General features: G+C 37.8%; 1 protein-coding gene across 3 annotated transcripts in view; it reads right to left on the reverse strand.

The window, feature by feature from the left end:
- SCN10A (sodium voltage-gated channel alpha subunit 10) overlaps window positions 1–11,248 on the reverse strand; it is a 92,514-nt gene that overhangs the window by 75,619 nt on the left and 5,647 nt on the right. The window lies entirely within an intron of this gene.

Below are 11,248 nucleotides of genomic sequence, written 5' to 3' on the forward strand. Positions count from 1 at the left end.
TTAACTGACTGAGCCACCCAGGTGCCCCATAATGAAACTCTTAACAAACCAGAAGTGGAACGAAATTTCCATAACTTGATAAAGGCTAATTATAAAAATCCCATAATCATCATGATAATAGTGAAAATTAGAAGCATACTTTTAAAAATCAAGAGCAAAGGAAATAACACTCATTACCGTAGATTCAATTCAGCATTGTGCTGAAGGTCTGGTCAGTTCAGTAAGACAGGAAAAGCAAACAAATGGTATAAGACTCACAAAGAAAGAAACAAGTTCATCATTATTTGCAGATGATGTAATTGTTTAAATAGAAAACCCAAGAGAATCTACAGGAAAATGTTGAACTTGTTCAGGAGCTCCGCAAGGTTGTTGGGTGCAAAACCAATATGTAGACATTAATAACATTGACATATTTTAGCAATAAAAATAAACACTCAAAAGGACAACCACAATGATAATGTACCTAAGGATACGAAATGTAAGTCCTTTACATAAGACATAATGTTATAGAAGAATATAAAAGAAGGCCTGTATAAATTGGGAGATATGCCATGCTGATGTGAGGAAAGGCTTGACATCATAAATGTGGCATTCTCCCAATGGTAATAAATAAATTCAGTGGATCTGCACTCGAAGTTTCAACAGATTGGTAAGAAAAAAGCTTGAAAACATGACCCTTCGATTGATATAGAAAAGTAAAGAGAAGGAAGAACTGATTTTCTTTTTTTTTTTAAGTTTATTTATTTATTTATTTATTTATTTATTTATTTATTTTCAGGGAGGGAGGGACAGACAGAGGGAGAGAGAGAATCCCAAGCAGGCTCTGCTGTGTCAGTGCCAAACCTGACACAGGGCTCGAACTCATGAACTCTGAGGTCATGATCTGAGCTGAAACCAAGAGTCAGACACTTAACTGACTGAGCCACCCAGACGCCCCAAGAACTAATGATTTTCAAGAAGGTAAATAAGGATGGGTGTTTTGGTCAACAAGATCAAACCAGATCAACCAGATCAACCAGATTATCAAGCATTCAGATCAGTGTGGTGTTGACTGACGGAGTAACAAATAAATAATCGGGAGAAACAGACCTGAGTATGCATGAGAATCTGGTGCAAGATGGAGGTAGTGGAAGGAATCACTTTGAAACAATGATCCATTAAAAATGGTGTTGGGATAATCCACACAGAAAAACATTAGAAGCTTATCTCAAGCCATGTGTGTGTGCATTCAAGTCTAGGGGGTGGTGTGAAATATCTAAATGTAGAAAGAAATATTATGATGCTTAGCAGAAAATACAGAATACCTTTATGGAATACTATATAGCAGTAAAAAAAAATAAATGAGATAAGTCTACACATATCCACTTAGACCAGTCTCAAAATCACAGTATTGATTTTTAAAAAGCATCAGCTAAACACTGTTATTCAACATGGCATTGGAAGTTCTAGCCTCAACAATCAGACAACACAAAGGAATAAAAGGCATCCAAATTGGCAAGGAGGAAGGCAAACTTTCACTCTTCACAGATGACATGATACTCCAAATGGAAAACCCAAAAGATTCTACCAAAAAACTGCTAGAACTGATCCATGAGTTCAGCAAAGTTGCAGGATATAAAATCAACGCTCAGAAGTCAGTTGCATTCCTATATACCAATAATGAAGCAACAAAAAGAGAAATTAAGGAATTGATCTCACTTACAACTACACCAAAAGCCATAAAACACCTAGGAATAAACCTAACCAAAAAGGTGAAAAATCTATACACTGAAAACTATAGAAAGCTTATGAAAGAAATTGAAGAAGACAAAAAAATGGAAAAATATTCCATGCTCCTGGACTGGAAGAACAAGTATTGTTAAGATGTCAATACCACCCCCCAAAATCTATATATTCAAGGCAATCCCTATCAAAATGACACCAGCATTCTTCACAGAGCTAGGACAAACAATCCTAAAATTTGTATGGAACCAAATAGCCAAAGCAATCTGGAAAAAGAAAACCAAATTTGGAGGCATCACAATTCCAGACTTCAAAATGTATTACAAAGCTGTAATCATCAAGACAGTATGGTACTGGCAGAAAAACAGATGCTCAGATCAGTGGAACAGAATAGAGAACCCAGAAATGGATCCACAAACGTATGGCCAACTAATCTTTGACAAAGCAGGAAAGAATATCCAATGGAAGAAAGACAGTCTCTTCAGCAAATTGTGCTGGGAAAACTGGACAGCGACATGCAGAAGAATGAACCTGGACCACTTTCTTACACCATACACAAAATTAAACTCAAAATGGATGAAAGACCTAAACGTAAGACAGGAAGTCATCAAAATCCCCGAGGAGAAAGCAGGAGAAAACCTCTTTGTCCTTGGCCACAGCAACTTCTTACTCAACACATCTCCAGAGGCAAGGGAAACAAAAGCAAAAATGAACTACTGGGACCTCATCAAAATAAAAAGCTTCTGCACAGCGAAGGAAACAATCAGCAAAACTAAAAGGCAACCGACGGAATGGGAGAAGATATTTGCAAATGACATATTCTATAAAGGGTTGGTATCCAAAATCTATAAAGAACTTAAGAAGCTCAACATCCAAAAAACAAATAATCCAGTGAATAAATGGGCAAAAGACATGAATGGACACTTCTCCAAAGAAGACATTCAGATGGCCAACTGACACATGAAAAAATGCTCAACATCACTCATCATCAGGGAAATACAAATCAGAACCACAATGATACCACCTCACACCAGTCAGGATGGCTAAAATAAACAACTTAGGTAACAACAGATGTTGGCGAGGATGCGGAGAAGGAAGATATTTTTGGCACTGCTGGTGGGAATGCATACTGGTGTGGCCACTCTGGAAAACATGAAGGTTCCTCAAAAAATTAAAAATAGAACTACCCTATGACCCAGCAATTGCACTACTATGTATTTGTCCAAGGGATACAGGTATGCTGTTTTGAAGGGACACATGCACCCCAACATTTATAGCAGCATTACTGACAATAGCCAAAGTATGTAAAGAGCCCAAATGTTGATTGATAGATGAATGGATAAAGAAGATGTGGTATATATATACAATGGAGTATTACTCAGCCGTCAGAAAGAATGAAATCTTGCCATTTGCAACTATGTGGATGGAACTAGAGGGTATTATGCTAAGTGAAATTAGCCAATTAGAGAAAGACAAATATCATGACTTTGCTCATGTGAGGAATTTACGATACAAACAGATGAACATAGGGGAAGGGAAGCAAAACTAATCTAAAAACAAGAAGGGGGACAAAACATAAGAGACTCAAATACAGAGAACAAACTGAGAGTTGCTGGAGGGGTTTGGGGTGGGGAGATGGGCTAAATGGGCCAGGGGCATTAGGGAGGACACTTGTTGGGATGAGCACTGGGTGTTATACATAGGGATGAATCCCTGGAATCTGCTCCTGAAATCATTACAGCACTATATTCTAACTAACTTGGGTGTAAATTAAAAAAATAAAAAATTAAAAATTAAAAAAAATTAAAAACAGCATCAGCTAAAGTGCACACAACATGGCATCATTCATATTCATTTGAAAAGACACGAAACAGTACTTTATGTGTGCAGTGCCAGGGAAACATTCCCCTGTTTGCCATGGGTTTAGTTTCATTTCATGTGTTCCTTTCTAGGTAAGAAAATATTTATCTTTCCGCTGTGCTTTTCCCTGCAACCAAATTGCTGTATTTTGTCAAATGTTTCCCCAGGTTCTCAGTATGGTTAGTGACGGGCATCCTAGGGCCATCAAAGGGCCTTTTGAGTGACTCTTTATGAGCTTAGGAGGTAGGCATGGTAGAATATCCCCCTGCATTTTTCATGTCCAACTGGGCTCCAATCTGATATATCCTTCCCCTCTGACTGCAGTGAATCTCCAGTTTCTTTCTTTTTTTTTTCTTTTTACTTTTTAAATGTTTATTTATTTTTGAGGGGGGGGGAGGGGCAGAGAGAGAGGGAGACACAGACTAGAAAGCAGGCTCCAGGCTCTGAGCTGTCAGCATAGAGCCTGACATGGGTCTTGAACTCACGAACTGCAAGATCATGACCTGAGCTGAAGTCAGATGCTTAACCAACGGAGCCACCCGGGTGTCCCTCCAGTTTATTTCTGAGCGTGTGCGCGCACACACACACACACACACACACACATATGAAACAAGCAGATAGATAGGCAGGCAGGCAGCAGTATAAAGCTAATGTTTCAGGGATGTATAATGTCAGGGGAGGGAGATAAGAGATGGGAAACGCTCGTGTCCAAAACATTGTATCAAGAACAGGGTGGTAGGAACCACCTTCTGATTCCTCACTGGCTATGATCTCCTCAAGAATACGCAGCATGATCTTTGTAGCCCCAGTCTATCCCAGGGACATTTATCCTTTTCCTTTGGGCTCCCAGCAACCAATGGCTGTTATCAGTTTGCATTTCAAAAATAAAATCTGGAATCTGATAATTTTCATGAGGCCAGGATGCTGAACATCCTCCAATACCTGCCACATAAGTTTCTAGAAATAAAACCAGAGAGGTAGATTTTTATCTCTTCTGTATATATTTTTTCAACGTGTGTTTATAAAAGAAGCTTTGTCAACAATTCAGTTCATGCAAAATCTGATAAAGAATGAATTTAATAATAGTGGGCATGGAAACTGGTACAACCTTGGAAAGCAGTTTGGTGATATCTCAAAAATTAAAACCGCATGTCCCTTTGACCCAGTCATTCCACTTCTGAGAATTCGTCCCTCACATGTACCCATGTTACTGTGCAAAGATATGAGCAAGGAAGGACACTCACTGAAGAATCGTGATGGCAAAATATGAGGATTATCTTGATTAGGGCCAACATAAATGCCTATTAATAGGATAATAGTTAAATAAACTTGGCCTCATCCATGTAAGTGAAATCTATTCAATTTCTATGGAACGTAGGCTGCTAGGATTTTTGCTGGGATTTCATTGACTCTGTAGATTAATTTGGGTAGCACTGGCATTTTAACAGCTGGTGAGTCTTCTAATCCCTTCCTTAACATGAGATATTGTTAATTTTTTAAATATTCATTTATTTATTTTGAGAGAGAGAGAGCGCGCGTACGTGTGTGAGCAGGGAAGGGGCAGAGAGAGAATACTAAGAAGGCTCTGTGCTGTCAGTGCAGAGCATGATGTGGGGCTTAGTCCCGGTGACCATGAGATCATGACCTGAGGCGAAATCAAGAGTTGGATGCTTACTGGACTGAGCCACCCAGGAGCCCTGAGATATTGTTAAAGTTATTTGATGCTTCTAAAATTTCTCTCAGTAGTGTGTTGTCATCTTTCAGTATAAATGTCTTACACATATATTTTACATCAGCTTTTGGATTTATTATTTCTACTGTTTTTCTATTTCTTAACTTGCTCTTTTTTCTTTTACATTATTCATTTGTTTTCCTTTCATTTATTTTATTTTTCCTTTTTTAGCTTTATATCAGGTGCTTAAATAATTCTCTTAATTTTATACTGATATAAATATTCTCTGCTTCAATACTATGGATTAACCCCTAAATACATCTTTAACTTTATAGGTGGTGCTGGGTATAGTTTTTAAATTTTTTCTTCCCTAGAAATTCTATAATTTGAGTTTGTAGTATTTTTTAATCTAAGAGTTTAAAGGTTTTCAACATTACCAAATGGAAAGGCCTTTCTTTTTTTTTTCTTCTAATTTTATTATTACTTTATCACAGTGTGATGGGAGAATGTTGCCTGTATTATTGTTGAAGTTTTGTTGTGATTTAACATTTGGTCAATATGTACGGCAGTATATTCTCCATTTTTCTGGGAAAATGGAGTTTGATATATATTAATCAGATGTGTTTATGAATTACATATTCAGGTCATCTATATCTTTACATACTTTTTAAACACTTGGTCTGTCATAGGCAGAAATTAATTATACTCTCTGGTCCTTGTAATGTTTTTGTCTATTTACCTTTATACTGTTATGATTTTTGATTTATGAACACCGGCGCCACATTATTTGTTGCAAAGACACACATTACTCTTTTGGATTATTTTGCATTACAAAGTGTCATTTTCATCCTGTTTAATGAGTTTGGGCTCAAATTTCACCTTCTTTGATATTCACACCTCATGTCCCTCCCTTCCTGTATGCCTTTGCTTATATCTTTGTCCATCTTTTTTTTTAAGTTTATTCATTTATTTTGAGAGAGAGAGAGAGAGAGAGAGAGAGAGAATGTGGGGGAGGGGCAGAGAGAGAGGGAGAGAGAGGACCCCAAGCTGGCAGAGCAGAGCCCCACGCGGGACTCAATCTCGTGAACCATGATCAAGAGTTGGACACTTAACCGACTGAGCCACCCAGGTGCCCCTGTCCATTCTTGAATTTTGACTTCTCCATATGACCTGGAGCAGTATACTGTTTATTCAACATACTGGGTATTGCTTTGTTATGTCACATATTTGTGAATATGTGTGATTTTTTTTTGGAACAGAGGAGTCAAATCCATTTATATGTATTGACATGACAGATGTGCTTGATCTTTGTTTATATAACTTCAAGTTATATATTTAATAGTTTTTTAAAACTATGGCATTGTGTGACATGTTTGATTTGCTTCTTGTGCACAGACGATTCTAAATTTAGAACAGTGTTTATTTGAGTTCTATTGGTTGCCTTTATAAGTACAAATTCATAATTATAACTAAAACCGTGTAGTGCATTTTCCTTAGTACACTATATAATATCTCTTATTTCCATTTGTTAACTCTCTTTCTTTTCCCACCCACCTTATGCATCACCTGATTGTGTTTAATCGTACGCTCTTGGTGCTTACCTTTCTACTGTTAGATAGAATCATTTTCCCTTCCTTGATTTGTCTACTTTCAAGAATACTCTTCCACTTCTTGCTATTATAGAAGCAGCAGCAAGTGAGCGTACCCCGCTCCCACGATCTTTCCTCTTTCCACTCCCAGTTATTGTTACTTGTATCATGTCCGCATTTTCAGGGCCTCTGTGGTTTTAGGGGGTAAAATGCCTCCATCGTCATGTTTATCCCTCTCTGCCGGCATCTCCTTTAACAAGTCCTGACGAGCTGAGTCATTTTGCCAGGCCTCCGCCCACTTTTGGCCTTCCGAGATTGTTTTGACATCTTTGTCCTCTGTGCTTTTCTTTCTCCTTCTCTTTGTTCTTGTATATTTATACCATTCTTATTCCCATGCTGTCATTTTATTGGCGTTCTGAGAGGGTTGGGGTAAAACATATGCATGCTATCTTCCATATTTAACCAGAATCCCCAAATAACTCTTACTTTTGAAAGAAAATGCTTTGCCTTAAAAGTTCAAAATAAGGATAGAGATTTTTACATGCTATATGATCTCAGCCTATATATAGTTAAGGAAACTGCAGGCCCCAAATGGTGCCACTTAGAGTTCCCAAACCAGGGCTTAAAACCCAATCTTTACGGAGTTTCCATCTCCCCAGAAATGTGGCCTTGACTGGTCAGTCAGGAAATTGTTCTCTCTATCAGCACCAAAGAGTCTGTCACTGGGGTCCTCTCCATCCCCAAAAGAAAGGTGAGGTGACCTACATGAGAAGACACCTGCTTTTTCCCCTAGCAAGCTGCCTCCTCTGGAAGAATCCTTTTCCTTTGCTAATAACTTTCTTACCCTCATTCTCCTACCTATAAAAACCTTCTAGTTTGTACAACTCCTCTCTACTTGCTAGATGGGCTGCTGCCTGGTTCACCAATCATTTGATAAAGCCAATTAGATCTCCAACTTTATATATATGGAGAGAGAGAGAGAAAGGGAGAGAGAGAGGGAGAGACAGAGAAAGAGAGAGGAGAGAGAGAGAGAGAAGGAGAGAGAGAATAAGCTAAAATACCAACAGTGATTTCTCGACCTAATTACTCTCTTCTGATTTATATTTTTCAGTAGTCTGTATTTTACGCAACGGCCGGTTTTAAAAAATCATCTTGTTTTTAAGCTTTTTAGTATGATATGTAATGTGCGTGATAAAAATGCACATGGACCATAAATTAACTGTAAAATGAAAGCTTGCACATTAGCTTGGGCTACCATAAAAACACACCATGAACTGAGTGGTCAAAGCACAGAAGTTGCCTTCTCACAGTTCCAGAGGCTGGAAATTGGAGATGAGGGTATCTCCTGGCCAGGCTCTGGTGAGAAGCCTCTTCTTGGTTTGCTAAGGACTGATTTCTTGCTATGTCCTCACATGACAGAGAGAGAGTCCTGGAATGCATTCCTCTTCTTACAAGGACACTGGTTCTATTGGATCACGGCTCTGCCCTTCTGACCTAATTTAACCTTGTCACCTCCTTAAAGGTCCCTTCTCCAATACAGTTACTTGGGTTAGGGCTTCCACATATGGGTTGGGGGCAGGGTAGCATAATCCAGTCCATAGTGGCTGTGTGACAACTACTCATGTCACTAAATGGAACATTATGAGCACCCCATAAGCCCCTTCCCAACTGTGTCCTCCCTCCTCTGCCCTAGAGATTTTATTTATATTTTTACCTCCAAGTAAGCACCTCTAAACAAAATAGTTAAGTTCTGCTAGTTTTTAAATTTTGTATAAACGGAATCATACTTATGTAATCTTTTGTGTCTGGCTTTTTTCATCCTTGTTTTGTGGAACAGTAATTTACTCATTTTTATTGCTATACATTATCCCATTTTAAGAATATAAGAGGGATATTTAATGCACCAAAAATTTTTGGACATTTGGGTTGTTTCCAGTTTGGGGCTTTTATGGACAGTGTTCATAAACTTTCTCGTTGCTATATCCTGGTGCCCATACATATTTCTGTTGAGTTTATGTACCTAAGAGTATAATTAAGAATCATAGTATATGTGTGTCTTCACCTTTATTTGAGGATATCCACTGATTTCCAAAGATGTCCAAATTTACATTTCCACCAGCGGTATATGAGTTTCTGTTGCTCCATACCCTTAATACTTGGTATTGTCACAATTTAAAATTTTCCTCATCTGATGAGTAGATAATCTCTCAGTGCAATTTTTAAGTGTTTTTTTTTGAAGTTTATTTATTTATTTTGAGAGACAGAGAATGTGGGAGGGCAAAGAGAGAGGGAGAAAGAGAAAATCTCATGCGGGGCTCAAACCCATGAACCATGAGATCACGACCTGAGCTGAAATCAAGAGTCAGGTACTTAACTGACTGAGCCACCCAGGGGTCCCAATCTCTCTCCGTGTAATTTTAATTCGCATTTCCTTGGTTAAGAAAAAGGTTAAGGATATTTTCATATGTGTATTGACCATTTGGGTTTCTGCTTTTGTGAAATATCTATACAGATATTCTGCTCACTTCAAAATTGGTTGCTCTGTTGTATTTCTAATTGACTTGCAGGATCAGTCTTCTGGATATAAACACTTTTTAGGTATATGTGTTGCAAATATCTCTTACTCAGTAGGCTTGCTTTTTCACTCTTACAAAGTTGCCTTCTCATGAATAGAAATTCTTAATTTTAGTAAGCTACAATGTATCAGTTTTCCCCTCTGTGGTTAGTGCTTCTTGTGCCCTATGTAATAAATCTTTCCCTAACCTGAGGTCATGAAGACATTCTCCTTTTGTTTTTGCCTAAAAGCCTTCTGTTTTTGTCTTTCACAAAAAACTTTATTCACCCACCTAGAGTTGATTCTTGTATGCGGCATAAAGTTGGATGTTCAAAGTAATTTTTCTATCGAGATACTGAATTCTCCAGCATCTCATATTGAGGACTGCCCTGTCCCCACTGCTCTGCGGTGCTGCGTTTAACGCAAATTCGATGCCTGTATGCGAGCCAACTATTCCGTCCCACTAGTCTGACTAATCTTACCCTCCGCTGCACCTGGTTTCAATTATTGGAGCTTTAGGGTACATTTGTACACCCAGTAGGGCCAGTTTTCTTCTCCCACCTTGATTTTCTTCCTCAAAAGCGTCTTGGCTATCATTTGCTCTTTACATTTTTATATACATCTTAAGGTTAATTCGTTGAGTAATAAAAAAAAACTTGTTGGGATTTTGATTGGGCTCGCATTAAATTCATTAGTCATTTTGAGGAGTCTTACAATATTGTGACTTTGAATCCGGGAATATAATACATCTCTCCATGTATTGGGTTTTCTGTCATATCACTCAGTATTTTTCATAATTTTCTTTGTAGAGATCTTACTCATACTTCGATAATCTTGTTTCTAGATACTTTTATTGTAAAATGCCACTGTAAATGGTATTTTTTAAATTTATTTTTTATTTATTTTTGTAAATGGTATTTTAAAAAACCATTGTTTCTTGCTAGATATAGATATGCAACTCATTTACATATATTAATTTGTACCCAGTTACCTTGCTATGCTGTCTTGTTAACTTTGATAGTTTATCTCTAGATTATGTTGGTTGCTTTATGCACACGGTTGTATCATCTGTAAATCATGGCATTTTTGCTACTTCTTTTCTTATTCTTTCTTTTCCTTGCCTCCCTATGCTGGCTAGGCTCTCCTTTACAAAGTTAAACAGAACTGATGAAACAGACATCTTTCTTTTTTTTCTTTTTGTTTCTGATCTCAAATGGAAAGCTGGCCATGTTTCACAATTAAGTGTGATATTTTCTACCTCCTTCAGTGTCATTACCTTTCACCAGAGCACAGCCATTCCCTATATTCCTTCCTTTCTAGATATTTCTAATCACAAGCAGATATCAAACTTTATCAAATGATTTTTCAGCATCAATTAAGATGACTACATGATTATTCTCTCTAATCTATTCATAGAATAAAACACAGGGGCACCTGGGTGGCTCAGTCGGTTGAGCGTCTGACTTCGGCTCAGGTCATGATCTCACGGTTGACGAGTTCGAGCTCCACATCAGGTTCTGTGCTGACAGTTCAGAGCCTGAAGCCTGCTTAGGATTCTGTGTCTCCCTTTCTCTCTGTTCCTCCCCCACTCCCACTCTCTCGAAAATAAAGATTTTTTAAAAATTAAAAGAAAGAAATAAAGCATATATTGGACCCTTGAACAACACAGGAGTTAAAGGCACTGACCCCCTGCACAGTAAAAATCTACATATAAGTTTTGACTCCCAGAAACTTAACTACTAATAGCCTACTGTTGACAGAAAGCCTTACTGATAACATCAATAGTCAATTAGCACATATTTTGCATGTGATATGTATTAGAGATCATCTTCTTACAGTAAAGTAAGCTAG

This window comes from Prionailurus viverrinus, chromosome C2 (genome assembly GCF_022837055.1).
Source record: "Prionailurus viverrinus isolate Anna chromosome C2, UM_Priviv_1.0, whole genome shotgun sequence".
NCBI lineage: Eukaryota > Metazoa > Chordata > Mammalia > Carnivora > Felidae > Prionailurus > Prionailurus viverrinus.